Consider the following 15845-nt stretch of genomic DNA (forward strand, 5'->3'; position numbering starts at 1 on the left):
AGTAAACACCAGCCGGGCCTTCTCCCACTTCTGCAACCTGGGCTACGGCGCCTTGGCCTCTGCCATCCCCTGGCCGTGGGACCCCGGTTCCCTTCTTGCTGGTCCTCTGACTCACCTGTCTAAGGGGTCTGCAACCGATACCAGCTCCCCCGCATCCTGTGAAACGTGAAGCTCTCGTGAAGCCCTTAGCACAGGGCCTGGCACGCAGCCCTCAGTAAACTGTGGCCCCGTTGATGTCTGGGCTCCAAAGCACTGAGGTCCAAGTCCAGCTCCGTCTGCAGGCAGCGCCCTGCCGCGGCCGCCCTGCTGTCATAGCCAAAGGTGTTCCAAAGGTGGAGGGGATGGATCCAAGTGGGTTAAGTGGTCCCCCCAAGTGTTTTCTCTTGCTTCCATGCCCCAAGGCCATGTCTATCAGCATGCCCAGGTCTTAAAAGAACTCTCAGGACTAGAAGAAAGCCACAAGGTAATTTTACAGATGAGGAAATTGAGGCTCAGAATCGGGGAAAGATCTGTCCAAAGATACTCAGAGGCAGATCTGAGTATAGAACTCAATTAACATGTTTAGATTTGATAAATATTTATTGACCTTCCCACAACCCCATGCCCGGGGCACCTTTGCAGGCACAGAAGGAAAGCTGAGCCTGGGAAGGGCTAAGGGCCAGCCTTCGTGGAGCTGCCGGCTTACTGGAGGAGACAGGTGATGGACTGGGAGGTGCATACATGGTCCATGCCCCTGTCACCCGAGGCCCCGCCCTCCTCCTGTGTCTGTATCACCCAGCCCTGCCCAGTCCCCCACACCCCGCCCCTGGCCTTCCACACAGGTCAGGCTGGAGGAAGTGAGGATTGCATTCCCTCCAGTGCCAAGGGCTATCAGCGTGAAGACTGTGAGAGGGGAGACTTACTAGAGCCTGGAGAGGCTGATGCCGAAGGCTGTGCCATGGAAGGCTCTAGATGTGATTAATGGTCTTGCCAAGCTCCCACTGTGGTCTTTAGGAGGTGATGGGCAGCCTAGGTGCTTTCCCCACCTCCCAGACCTCGTTGCTTATTTACCTGTCAATGTGGGCAGCTACCTTCAGAACATGGTGACAGATGCTAAACAGCAGCCCTGGTGACAAGGGGAAGGCAGTGAGTGACCTTGTCACCCTTTGTTAAAAACTGCCACAGCTCCCATCCCCTGTGTGTCTGCAAGGAGCTAGGTGCTGTGCTTGGTCATAGTTAAACATCGTTTTGAAAAGGCAGATGTTGAGGGTCTGCTGCCCTATCAAGCACCCCATGCATCCTATACATAGAAGAAAAATTTTTTAAATGACTCAAAATGCTGCTTTGTAAAGAGCTTCAGGGTGGCCCCGACACCGTCTTCTGAGCTCTGGTAGAATCAGGCTCACAGCACATGCCTTCCGCTTGCAGAGCTCAGTGGAGTGGCTCATTTAACCCCCTCCATCCTCCATCTCCGGTAATCTGAAGTGTGTGGTGGTCCTGCTCAGACTGGCCGCCAAGCGTAGGGGAAGGCATAGTGGCCCCTGGCCTTCCATGGCCCCCAGCTTATCCTGGGGAGGATCTGCAGCAGAAGGTGAAAGGGCCCTGGGGGATGCAATCCTTTCAGCCCAGTGGCCTCTCTCACCCTTTGTAAACTGGGTCCAGTGACTGTGGGCAGTTAAATAAGCAGCAGTCCTCCATGGCTCTGTGCGTGGGGAGAGGGAAATGAACAAGGGGTTGGGCAGAAGGTGAAAATGAGAGGAATCAGCACTGAGGTTCAGGGAAGACAGCAGGATGGGCAAGTAGATGGATTGGAACAGAGGCTCTGGCTCTGAACCCTGGCATTCTGGGTAAGGAGACCAAGCTTGGCGGTGTAGGCAGCACTTTCCCGCAAGGTCAGCTGGTAGCACAGGCGTATGGACCACATTGCTTCACCTTTACCGTCTCCACGGGGCCAAAGCCAGCCCTGCTGCTCCACTGCAGGTAACAGAGCCCAGTCTTTGGGCTTGAGCTTGCTCCTGGCTTTGCCGTTTGTCAGGCTGTGACCTCGAACTGTTTAGTAAGCCCCTTTAGGCTTTGGTTTCTTCTTGAGTAACAAGGGGTGGGAGAGAAGACCCTGATTTTTCGAGCCTGCCTGACCCACAGAAGCACCAGGACAAGGATTTTCATACCCATTTTATAGATGAGAAAACTGAGGCTCAGGAAGACAGTGACTGACTGGGTAGCAATGAAGGAGCTGGGGTCTGGTTCAGAGCTCCTGACTCCTGGTGCTGTCTGGTCCCCTCCCAAACTCATGGCCTAGTCACCTGCCCAGTCTGGGGAGAGATTAAAGCGGGATTCCGGCTCTGGCAGGGACACCCTAAGCGAGGGTCCAATGATAACAGCCATTCACCTCTGTTGTCAGCTCCCATCTCAAACAACCTCCCTCCACGGTGGGGTGGGTGGGGTGTGGCTGCACAGGCCTCGCCCAATTTCATGCCTAATGGATCAAGTGACTTGTACCAAATTGACGCAGCATGCAAAGCCACCAGATAGATTTAAACGTGTCCTTTCTGAAAAGTAAAAGGGAAGGTAATTGAATTATTCTTGCTGCTGGTGGTTCACCAGGCATCTCGTTCGGAGCTGGGTGGGTGCCATGGCTCATGGCTCATATACTGCTGCCCACCACACCTAGGCATGGACCCTCCCTGAGGGGAGTTTGGAAGGTGGGGGCACGTGGGGAAGGGTGTGCAGGGATGTTTTCTGTGGCCGAGAAGCAGGCACTGCAGGTAGGGCAGTCTGCTTGCCCTTCCTCCTCCAGTCCTCAGCCATCACGGGGTCCAGGAGCCCCACCAGTCACCTGCATGCCTGAGCCTGCCTGTACCATTACACTTACTACACAGTCATCTGTCCACTCGCTGGTCCCCCACCCAGCTGTGAGATTCAGGTCCCATTCAAACTTGAGGCTAAGAAAACTCATTCACACAACCAGTACGCATAAAGCACCTGCTGTATATCGGGCACCAGAGATAAAGTGGTGACAAAAATAGACAGACATCCATGCGCTTATGGAATTTACATTTTAGTAAGGGGTATGAATATGTGGCGAGCAAGAGAAGAAAGCATGGAATGTATTAGGTAATAAAACGCCTGGGGGAGAAAAAATGATGCATAAGAGAGGTCTCGGAGGCTCTGGGAGGGGTGTGCTGAGTACTCTAGATAGAGTGGGTAGAAGACTCCTTAAGGAAACATGTAAGGCAAGATTTGAAGGGCCTGAGAGCTCCAACCACGTCTATAACTTAGGGAAGAGCATCCCAGGAAGAGGGAACAGCCAGTGCAAAGGTCCTATGGTTGCAACAGAAATGCAAGGAGGCCAGTATGGTTGCAGCAGGGTGAGCAAGGTCGGGGAGGAGTGGTGGACGAGGTCATAGAGGCTATGGGGGTCAGGGGATGTAAGACTTTGTAGGACTTTTAACTCAGAATGATTTGGGAGCCATTAGGGTGACCAACCCTTCCAGTTAGTCCCAGACTGGGAAAGTCCCAGGCAAACCAGGATGAGGTGGTCACCCGCAAGCCGTGGCAGGGTTTGGAGTGGAGCTGAGGCAGGATCTGACCTGGGGTCTATGGGGATTGCTCTGGTTGCTGGGTGGAGAATAGACTCCAAGGGACAAGAGCAGAATGGGGGAGCCAGTTTGGAGGCCGCTGACCCAGGAGCAGAATGGAGGTGGCTCTGGGCAGAGTGGTAGCATGGGAGGTGGCAAGTTTCTCAATATATTAGGGGGCAGCACCAAATGGCAACTTTGGATGGAGAAGTGAGCGCCTGGCCCCTGCAGTGACAGCCTGGCCGGTGACCTCCCGGCAGGTGACACACCCTGCTGCTCTGGGTGACATGAGAAGCAGGTCTCTCTGCCTTCCCTGGGGTTCCTCTCAGCCCCACCTCTTCCCAGGCGGGAGCAGCCAGGAAACAGCAACTGACTGTGCCTTCTGAGCAGCCTTCCAGAAGCTGTCACCACGGCTGTGCCCTGAGGTTGCAGAGGAGACAAGGTGCAGGCCCCCTTTCTAGATGAGAACATTGTGCCCCTGCACACCCAGCAAGCAAATGTCAGCGCCCGAACCACACCCTGGGTTCACACCCCCCCAGGTGTCAGGCAGGCCTGGGTGTCAGTGCCAACCCCCGGCAGCCTGTGACTCACCTGGGACCCTTCTGACCTTCTATTTTCTCACCTGTGAACTGGAGACAATGACCGTTTTGCTGCCTTTGCCATCATAAGGAGTAAAGGTCACAATGTGTGTGAAAGCTCAGATTGGGGCCAGATGCATAGTAGGTCCTCAATAATGTTAGCTTCTCTCTCATTCTCCTGATCCTTCTCCTAGCCTTGCCTACAAAATCTTCCTGAGTGACTTAACGGATGTTCAGAAGGACTGTTTTCAGGAGCCCAGAGGAGCCATTCTGTTCAGCCGAGTGGGGAATATTTACATCTTCTTTTCTAAAGGCAAATGATTTCCTTGAGATGCTGAATTAGTTGCCCAGAAGCCTCCAGGCTGTCTTGTAAATACACAGACATGAGTGTTACCAGAGCCCCCATTTGTCCAGCAAACCAGAACAAAGATGCTTGAGGGCTGTAAATACCCGGACGGTGTTCCACTTTCCAAAGCCATAAATTTCTTTCACTCCCACTCCCTCCCTCTTCAAACATCACGTGCTTGCTCGTTCATGGATTCAGTCAACAAACATTTACCGGGCACCTATTTTGTGCCAGGCACTGTGCTACGAACTGGGTTCTGCCCTCAGGGTGCTTACAGTCCAGTGACTACCAGAAAAGTTTAATTATCAACCACTGTGCCTGGTGCATAAAAACAAAAATAGTGACAATAATAATAACAATAGCTTGTATTTCTTATTTAATTGAGGCCAGCCTTATATATGTTGAGATGCTCAGATCTAAAGGGTGCTGTTCAATCTATTTTGATGAATGTCATCCAAAAGAGAACATTGAGTCACTGAGGAAGATTCCCTCACACCCTTTTCTGGTCAAATGTCCTTCCCACCCCCCCTGAGTAATATTTTGTGGTCCAAATACACAGTCATTTTGTCTGTCTTCCTGTCGGTGAATCTTTAGACTGTTTCCATTTGGGGACTGTTATGACCATTTGTATCTGAAGCTTTTTACGGATATTTGTTTTCATTTCTCTGGGATAAATACCTAAGAATGGATTGCTGGATCATGGGCTAAATGCATGCTTAACGTGAGACATTGCCAAGCTGATTTCCAAAGCGGTCACACCATTGCGAATTCCTGCCGGCAGGGCAGGAGGGCCCAGCTCCCACCCACGTTCTCACCCATGATTGGTGGTGCTGGTCCTTCAATTTTAGCCATTCTGGTGGGTGTGTGGCAGTATCTCATTATAGTTTTAATTGGCACTTTTCTAATGGCTAATGGTGGTGACCATTTTCTCATGTGCTTATTGGTCATCCGCATATACTCTTGTATGAAGCGTCCAGGTATTTTTTTTTTAAATGAATTGCTCATCCTTTCAATAGGAAGGACTGGATGCAAGTCCTTTGTGAGATATGTTTTGCAATATTTTCTTCCAATCTATGGCTTGCTTCTTTAGTTTCTTAAAGGTGCACTTTGATAAGGAATGATTTTTATTTTGGGTGAAGCCCAATTTATTATTTTTTTCCTTTTGTGATTCATGCTTTTCCAAACCCTTTCTAAGAAACCTTTGCCTGCGCAAAAGGTCATCAAGATATTCTTCTATTTTTACCTCTAGCAGCTTTTTGTTTTATCTCTTACATTTAGGACTGTGGTCAGTCACACTACGCCAGGGATGTGTCAAGGGCTTAACATGGAATGCCATATTTAATCCTCCTTAGCAACACTATGAAGCAGGTACAAACGTGATCTCCATTTTCACATGGGAGGATTCTCATTTAGGTCTCTAATTACATTTCATTCATTTATTCACTTGGGTTGTCCACAAACACTTATCTGAGATTCATTTTGGAGCTGAGAAGTCCTGCATCTGAATTTGCATTTGGCCTGTACCCTGAGGACCCTCCGTCCCTGTCCGGAGAGGGTCCTGGGGACACAGGGGACACAGAACCTGTGGCTGTCAGGAAGGACTTCCCAGAGAAAGAGGACTTGAGATAGCTTTTAGAGGCCGGGTAAGATGCAAATATTCAGTTACAAGGAGAAAAGGCGTAGAGGAGAGAAAACACGTGGGCAAAGCCTCAAGGCCGGCATCCCTCCCAGTGGGATGGTTTGTCCGATGCTGAGGAACATGGTACATGGTAATGATGGCTCCAGCTCTTCATTCCTCCCTACAGCCTTGCTTTGTCATGTGACCTTGGTGTTCTGCCCTACAGGTGAAGGACTTTCTTCCCCAGTGACATAATTTAGACAATAGAATGAGGCAGAAGCTGCAATGTGCCAGCTCCAAGCCCAGGTCTCAAGAGACTTCTCAATTGCTAGCACCCATTACAGAGTACCAAAGACTGGGTGACTTACACAATAGAAATTAATTTCTCACAGTTCTAAAGGCTAGAAGTCCAAGATCAAGGCACTGGCAAGTCAGGTTTCATTCTGAAGCCTCTTGACTTGCTGGCGTCCACCATCTCTTATTTTGTGTGCAAGCACACACAGAGAGAGAATGAGCTCCTTGAGGTTTCTTCTTATAAAGACACTACTCCTATCAGATCAGGACTCCACCCTTATGACCTCATTTAATCTTGATTAGCTCCATAAAGGCTCCATCTCCAAATAGAGTCACATTGTAGATTAGGGTTCCAACACAGGACTTTTGAAGGAACACCTTTAGTCCGTAGCAAGAAGTTTTTGCCCTCTGTGCCTCGAGCACTGTCTTGAGAACATACCAGGCTTACTTGCTGGGGGATGAGAGACACAGCGTAGCCCAGTCATCCTAGCCAAGGCCATCTGAAAGATGCCTGCAGCCAGACAGCAGCCCCCACTGTGTCCCTTGAGTCATCTGGAAAGCAGACACATAAATAGAATTCAGAGGGCAAGACGTTCATGCAGACGTATCACCTGAGAAAGGGAAAGAGGAATGGAAGCAGGGTCGGGCAGGGAGCCACAGATTATGATCCATCTCGGATAAAGTCTCAACCACCCCAAAAGGGCGCTCTGGAGCAAGGCTTCCCTTAGCGGGGCTGAGTATCCTGCTGCACTCGATCATTTCCTGAGGGTTGCCCTCCAAGCACATGGCCTTGGCTTGAAAGCTGAGGCAGATCCTAAAGATGCCGACTGCCAGTAGTTGTCACAAAACTTCACCTCTTGTGACTAAACATAAAATTATTTTTGAAGTCAGATAGAAGCAGTGCACCTCCGTGACTGCCACATACACAGATGACAGAGCCCGGCCATGACCAGCAGAGCAGAGCCACCAAGCCAACCACCCCAGGCACTAAGCAATAAGCACTCAGTGCTGTATCCTCGTGGGCTTCCATGGACGTTTGTTACGCAGTGTTATTGTGACAACAGGTAGCCAATAACAATGTGTTAGCTCTGCTTTCAGCAGATGTGTATGCTGCTTCTCGCTGGGTAAGTAGGGAGACTCTACTCCAGGCAAATAAATGAATAAATAAAAGTTCAAACATGGTTAGTCATTGTGAGTGTGCCTGACTCTGTTAGACGATGCATCTCTATGTAATAATGTCTGTGCTTAAGACTTCATTAAGTGTCATTTTATAATGATTAGTGAAATTGTGGCTCCTCAGCAGCTGTCTGTGGGGAAGTTTTGTGCAGCTACTAAAATACAGCAACAGTCAGAAGGCCTTGGGGTTCTAGCTAATCATCCATGCTCATTCAGTTATACACTTGAGGCTTGGGAGCAGGCAGTGGGCACTGTGGGCCTGTGCTCATTGAGCATGGGGAAATGCCCTAAGCACCAGCCTCTAAGGAGAGGACAGGAGGCACTTTCAACTTCTCTCTTGCACTGAGCTCAGAATTTTCTGAAGTAGGGCACCAGGTCACATGTGAAGGGCTCAGAATTGTCCTCAGAGGCTCCTTCTTCTCCTTTGCCTCTCTGTACTTATGACACAAAGCAACCCAAAACTTAGTAGCTTAAGGTTTTGTAGGTTGACTATGTACTTCTGCTGCACATGGAACAGGCTGGGACACTAGGGCTGGGACCATGTGCTAAATGCCTAGGTTCCCCTCCATGTGATCGCATTCACCTGGCTGTCTGGGCTTCCTCCCAGCATGGCGGCCAAGTCCAGGAGCAAGCTTATGAGAGGAGAAAGTAGCGGTTGCAGAACTCCTAAGGCCCAGCCTTGGAAATTATATAACATCACTTCTGCTGCATTCAATCATTTGGCTGATTTTTGTTGTGGGAGAGGACTACAAAAGGGTCTAACTATTGAGAAGCGTGATCTATCTGGGGAACGTGGGGATGTCACCAATGTTAACTGATTACCACCCAGATCCTACATGATCTATCCAATATGGCAGCCACTGGTCACATATGACTACTGGGGGCTTGAAATGTGGCCAGTCCAAATTGAGATATACTGTAAGCATAAAATGCAAACCAGGTTGCAAAGGCATAGTGTGAAAAAAATGTAATATCTGTGTATAACGATGATGTTATATATATATATATATTACAAATTAGTATGATAGTATTTTGGTTAGATGGAGTTGAATAAAATATATTACTGAAGTTAATTGCACTTATTTATTTCCTCTCTAGAAAGTTTAAATTGCATATGTGGCTTGGGCTCTATTTCTACTGTATAGGGTTGCTTCACCCCCTGCCAACCTCGCCGACATCTACTATCACACTTCAGTCACCAACTCCATCTATGCTGACTTCCTGTCAGTTCCTTTCCTACCTCTGATCCTTCTGCATGCTGTTCCTTGTCCCTGGGATGCTTTTCCCCTTGAAGGCCATGTGCCTGGCTCCTTCTCCTCTCTTCTCAGAGTCTAAATAGGGTCCCCCAGGTACTTTGTGCTTCTCTCCCTGTTTGTTTTCCGTATAGCCTGAAACAGATAGCATGTAAGTAGACCAATAACTACAGTTTCACCCACTAGGCAGTCAAATGCATGAGAACAAGAACTGTTTCCCACCGTGAAGCAGGAACTCAAATGTAATTGCTAATGAAGGTCCTGAAAAAACTTGGGATACAGGCTGAAGAATCCCCAAACTCGAGGCCAGCGACATGAATGCGAAGGGAACCCCCAGATCACAAAATCAAGGCTGAGACTTGCAGGTAGTGGTATTATTATGGCTGTTGTTGGTTGGGGATTAAAGACCTGCAGGGAATCCTCAGGGACAGAGAGGGGGTGCAGAGCATGGCCCTCATCATCTGCGCAGGGTCTGTCTCCATCAGCAGAAAGGAAAGTGGTGCAGAAACTAGCAGATGATCTCACAACTGGGATCCAGCATTCCCTGGCTCCCTATCACCCCAAGAGCCAAAGAAATCTCAATTCTTTATCATGGTCTATAAAACTGTAGACACATAGTTGAGGCACGACTGTTGCAGTGTTTGCAGATTACCTCCACACATCGTGAAAAAGGAACCTTGAAATATATGGCAGGGGAATAGCAGACTTCCGTGAGGGGGATGGACTGCTCAGGGGCTGTTTCCAGCTGTCACTGAGCCCCATGGGGCTCCATGGTGACACCCAGCCCCCAGCCCCCAGCCCCCAGGGAGAAGTACATGTTCATCCAAATGTATTGGTGGCAGAAAGCAAAAGTCACCCATCTGGAGACAGCAGGAGCATTTTATAAGCAGCAGAAAGCAGAGTGTGTCATGAATGAAAGAGGGACAGTAATTTAATTTAAATGCAATTGCTTCAAGTATAGTAAACACGAGCCTCTGGTTTTGCCAAGATTGAGTGGAAGAAGATGCACTTTCAATAATGGGTCCACTCCAAAGTCGTAGGTCTCATTTACCATTTATTTAAGCATCAGGGAGTCCAGTAAATTTATTCAAAATGAGATAATGGGTGTGAATGCATTTTGTAAACTTTAAAGTGCTTAGCAAATAAAAGACGATGGTTATTTTGCAAGCATAATGTGTTCCTGACAAAATGTAATAAAGTTTCTGTAAATGCAGAGTTACGACTGTCCTGTCCAACACCAAATCCCCGCTGCCCAGTGCTGGGCGGCATAATGTAAAGGGGCTGAATGAAGAAATGAATCATCACAGGGCTGGGAATCCCGAGGTCACATCTGCAAGTGGCAAGTCACTTCACCTCCCTGAGCCTTGGCTTCCTTCTCTGTAACCTGCCTCGTAAATCTGCCCTGAGGATTCAGTGGGAAAATGCATGTTAAGTACTGGGCACAGTAGCTGGTATACAGCAAGTGCTCAATAGTAGCAGACCCTCTTTTGCATTGCAAAGTCAAAATCTGGATTAAAAACACTGGCACTTCTAAATTTAAAGCATAGATATCCTTGCACAGTGATTTCCGAGTCAATGCTTGAGTTGGTTTCAATTCCTAGAAGAAATAGCCTCAGGAAAACAGCTGTTTATCTCTGGTGGGAAATTGGATTATAAAACAAATAAACAAGGGTGAACATCACCCATCAGGCCATGGCAATGGGTGCGTAGAAATTGATGGGCCATCGTTAAATGCACAATCCCTTCCACACAGAATCACTAGATAAATACAGGTTGGCAGCATGGGGAAAATGAGCCATTTACCTGTGGCTGGAAATGGGCTTGAAGATGCGCTTATGCTGTCATAATCGTACAGCTCAAGTGTGCAGCACAGGCCTCAGGGTCCAGCTGGACCCTGGCATAATGGGGGAAAGTGGCTTCCTCAGAAGTTTTGATAGGTGGAATGTGTCCAGAAGTGTTCTCAGAACTCAGACGTGCCTCAGCCAGTCTGGAGAACCTATTTAAAATTCCCTTCCGCAGCTACTTATTCTGCAGATGTTGGGGAGAAGGACAGTGAGGAAGCAAATAACAAATCTGTCTGAATGGATGAAGGCTCTTAAATGGTGGTGATGGAATGGAGATCTCCGGGTCTCATGGCATCTGGATTTTCTGGGCAGGGTACAGGGGGAAATCAGGGAACAGAAGACCAACACAGCACCGTCACTTTCCAGTTTGTGGCAAGTTTCTGAACCTCACCCAGCCTCCCCTTTTTTTTCCTTGTCTCTGCAATGAGAATAATAATCTTATTTCCCAGAGTATGCACACAAATGAAGTGTTAGAACAGTGTTAAGCATAAAGAAAAATGCCCAGTAATGATCAGATATCATGATTTTTGCTCATGGGCAGTAATAAGGGGTCCCTGAGAGGGTCCAGCGGCTAACGAACGCCATTGTAGAGTCCCAGGTTGGATAAGGTTGGGTAAGAAAGTTGCAGGAAAGAGTTACAAACCCTGGTGAGGGAGAATCACTGAAGGTAAACCTGGATAGCTGTTAAGTTCAAGGGCAAGACTGTTCTGAAATAGGTGAAGATGAATGACCAGGGAACAGAGAGGATTCTGGATGTATGTGATTAACAAGGCTTGGCAACAGACCAAAAAGAGAAAACCTTCCATCTCTTGAGCATTGACCATCTTCCTGAGGCATGCTGGGCATTCTGTGTACGCAGTGTCACTTAACCAGGCAAGATATAAGTCACTGTTCCATTTCACAGTGAGAAAACAGAGGTCTGGGAGGCAAAATGCTTTGCAAACGACACATAGCTAATGAGTGAGTGGATGCAATTTGAACCCGGGTCGATCTTCCAGGGAGTGCAATTTTCTTCCTAAGAAGAAAAGGTTTCATTTAGTAATACCTGTATATGGAAAAAACAAGTACCACAAGATATGCAATGAAAAATGTTTCCTTCCCACTTCCACCCCCAGTTCTATTCCCCAAGGGAGACCTAATGATTTCCTGTTAATCTTCCCTGAAATACCTTCTAAGCATAGAAAGGCGTACGTGTAAAATACACAAAATGTAAAATGCACAAAGCAGTTTTTAAAAATGCAAAGTATGCCATATTAAATAAATGTTTCTGCATGTTTCTTCTTGTACTTAAAAATACACCTAGGAGATTTTCTTGTATCAGTGCAAAGGCCACCAGAACATGGCACTGCAGAATCAACTGTGACTTTTTCACCATCCCTCCGCGATGGACATTTAGGTTCTGTGCAGCCTTTTGTTTCTACAATGTTGTGATGTATAACCTTGACTATATCTCTGGGTGTATGTTCGAGGACATCGGAAGGATACATTCTCAAAGGTTGACTCAAGAGATGAAGTCCGTTTGGGGGTTTATTTTGTAAGTATTGGTCAAATATAAAGCTGGTGTGGTTTTTCACTATCCTCAAGCACCCCCCCCCACCACCACCACCTTTCCATCTTGGCTGTCCTGGAGGCAGTGCTAGCTTGTTAGGGATAAAGGCATAGGTTTGGGAGCTAGGAATCCTTCCAACGTGGTTACAGGCTGCTTTGAGATGGTTCTGATAATTGCACACATTGTTTTCTTGTAGAAGAAGAAAGGTCATCACAATTTATAGAGCTGCTTGGTTTCCAAGGACAGAGGTGGCAATTCACCACTTCATTGTTTACATCCTGTCCTACACTGCCCTGCTGCTATTTTTCAAAAGGAAAAAATGGGACTAATGGGTGTTTGTTATTAGCTTCATCCCTTCCCCTCACCGACGGAGGAAAATCTTGCCATGGTTTGCTCAGCATTCCCATCTTCCCTGCTCTGGTCCCCGCAACGAGAAAAAAAGGAAAACTTACTGGGAGAGCCAAGAGGCCGGGTTGGAGAGGTTCCTTTAAGAGAAAAAAGAGTGGAGAAGAGAGAAGAGGAAATGTTGGCAGCTTAGGTGCAGAGCTTTTTTTATTGCAGGCTGAGAACCGTGGGGAGGTTTGGAAGGGAATCAGTTTTGGGCAGCCACCAAATGGGAGATTTGGGGGAAAGGGCGTTTTAAAGGCAGCGCCGTGGTTTATGAACTGGGTGCCTCCTTGAGAGAGAGACGTTAAGTATTGGAATTTCTTTTTAGAACCTTTTGATTTCTGGACTGTGTTTCTCCGACTGTCACACTACTCTTCCCAAGATGTACTTGGCTTATGTGACCACCGTCATGCTCATCATCGCTGCTGTTTCAGTATCATATGTTTTATATAGTTTTTAAAACCCGATTAGGGTCGATAATGTGATTATTCCTATTTTAAAAAGAAGAACCCTAAGCTAAATGTCATTCAGCATTTTGCCTATTGCCTCGTGGCTAGTGCCAGAACTGGAATTTAAGTGCCGATATCAAAAGTCCATGCTCTAACCCCCTATCGTCCTGGCTAGCATTTTATTCGCTTAATCTGTGTTAATGCAGGGATGTGCTTAATTTGCATGTATGCCTTTTGGCCTCTTGGGTGTGAACCCCAAATTCATGGATACCTAAAATTTTCCTGAGGAGCTGGAGTGTGTAAGAATTGCATAAAAGATACTGGGGTTGAAGTGAACTTACGCATAACAGAAACAGCATGTGCAGAGACATGGAAGTGAGGAAGCCTACCGATGGTCAGAAAGGGTGAATCCAAATGCCAAAAGAATGAGACCACAGAACTGGACAGTTTCCTTGTAAGAAAATCTTTCCTGCTGCAAAGGAGATGATACATCAAAGAGGGGTACCAGGAAGGACATTGGGGCTGTGGGACACTGGGGACACAACTGCAAATGCCCAGGTAAGAGATGATAATGGGTGAACTCGGACGTAGAGGAGCTGATATAAAATGCCCTGGAAACTAATCAGATGTGGATGTTGAGCAAAAGGGAGGATCCCATGCTCTGAGGTCTCTAGTCCGAACACCTGCTGTTTTCCAGGGTCTTTGATTAGCCTGAGCCCAGAGCTGGGAGTCCCAGGATCCTATACAAACCCTGCAGCCGCAGCAATCAGTTCCACTGCATCACCTACTCCCTTTGAAAAATGTGTTTCCCCCTCGGATGTTCACAAGTGCGTTTTTTGCCTTCTTTTTCCATAATCCTCACCCATGGAGGACGGCTGTCAGCACCTTCCCAGGGTCCAGTAAAATCAGCTGTATAGCACCCCACGCCTAAGTCCCGTGTGCTCGGGTTCCCTGCCAGGAAAATCTACCCAAGCAGCCAAGCCCCACGCCAGGGATGTGTGATTGCCTGTTACTGTGATTAATTTGGATAAACATATGTTGTGGAAGCAACAGAGAATGAGCTTTCTTCCATGAATGAGCCGTGTTGAAACTAGATCACTCAAGCTTCAAATTTGGAGACAACTTCCAGGCCGTAGGGGGTGGTAGAGATGGGGAGCAGGCTGAGTTAGGGCATCTCAAAGCACCAAGGATGTGTACAGTCCCTGCAGGGGAATCTTCACATCACACATCTTTCAAGTTGGCAGAAAAACAGGGCTAAGAGCACCGGAGAAACACTGAGATTTATTTTGTTCTTCATGGAGCCCAGAGAAAGAGCAAATGTCATTGAGGCAGTTTAGCAGAGGCTGGAGCCGTGGGCCAGTGTCACCTGGACCTGGGGACAGAGCCTGGCTTTGCCACTTGCTATGGGATCTGAATCCAGAGACATGGCCTCAGAGTCTCATTTCTCTCACCTGTAAAATGTAAAAGGCTGTGTTACCAACCTCCTCCAGTATCTTGATTACCCAACAACATAATAACACATGTGAAGTGCATTTAAGCAACATTAACTTTGGAGCATCAGCTATGTGCCAGGCACCACGCTAAGCACTGATTGCTGATGAAGGCAGATGGATCCCCTATCTTCTTAAAGCATCTGATCTAGTAGATCATAAGCTCTGCACACCTACCACGCATCCTTAGTAACCATCTAATGTGTGCCAGATGCCATGCTAGGAGTTCTCATTTATTATCTTAACCGTCAGTCAAAAGCTAAGACGTATGTATTGACATTCCACCTGCTGGGAGGCAGGCCCCGGGTTACTGAGCACGGCTGTGGAACGTAAGCACACTCCCTAGCTCCTTGGGGAGAAACTATCTTAATATCACTAGCTTTTTTTCATAACCTCAGTATATTCTGTTTACCTAGAGCTGTGCTCCGGTCTAGGCTGGGGTTTTTGTAGCCCGGAGCATTGAAGAGGGACTTGTCTCACATCCTGCAGCAGTGAGGTTGCTAAGGAGACCATTGTCCTATTAACTCAGTAAACACTGAGATGTGGGTAACGCTGGTACAACGTATGTGGGTACGCTGGTACAAACCACATAAATAGCAAACCTCTTCGGAGAGAGGAAAAATCTCTTTTTCGATGGACGGGGAAAAGCCCTCACGGAGATTGTTGCCATCCTGTTGGCAAACAGGAGCAAACCATTTTGCAAGTCTTTCCGTGTCTGTCGGTCACGAAGTCAGAAAGAGGCACAGGAGATGAAGAAACTCCGTGGTTACCTTTTAGCTGATGAAGAGATGTAGGCTCCGTAAGGTTACCTTGGGAAATCTTGCGCCTTATGCTTAAGAACGAGCGAAGTTAAAAAAAAAAAAAAGGCAGGAGAAAATCAAGACAAAATCAGGAGAGCCAATTTAGGACTTAATATACACCCCTTGCTAGATGAGCTGGAGAAGCAGATGCCTGATGAGGCGAGGGCTTCACCACCAGGCTGGCACGAGGATGCAGGATTTCACAGCTCCTGGAGGAAGCGAGCCTGCACCCGAGGTGCTCACCCTGCTTGCTTATGAAAAGTAACTCTCTATCCCCTGACGGATGGCAGACTTGGATTAATAATAGTATCTATGTACATATTTTTCAAACTGGATAAAAGAACATTGATTAACCAGAGAGTAAACAAGATTCCAGGTCACCGGCATCTGGGATTCTGAACTCTAGCAGACACCGAGTATTCAAGGTGCATCTAAACCTGGCAACCCTCAGCCATGGTCAGTCGAGGATCTGGTGTCAGTACAGAGAGACTGGGTCTCTCAAAA

Source organism: Manis javanica, chromosome 15, assembly GCF_040802235.1.
Source record: "Manis javanica isolate MJ-LG chromosome 15, MJ_LKY, whole genome shotgun sequence".
Lineage (NCBI taxonomy): Eukaryota > Metazoa > Chordata > Mammalia > Pholidota > Manidae > Manis > Manis javanica.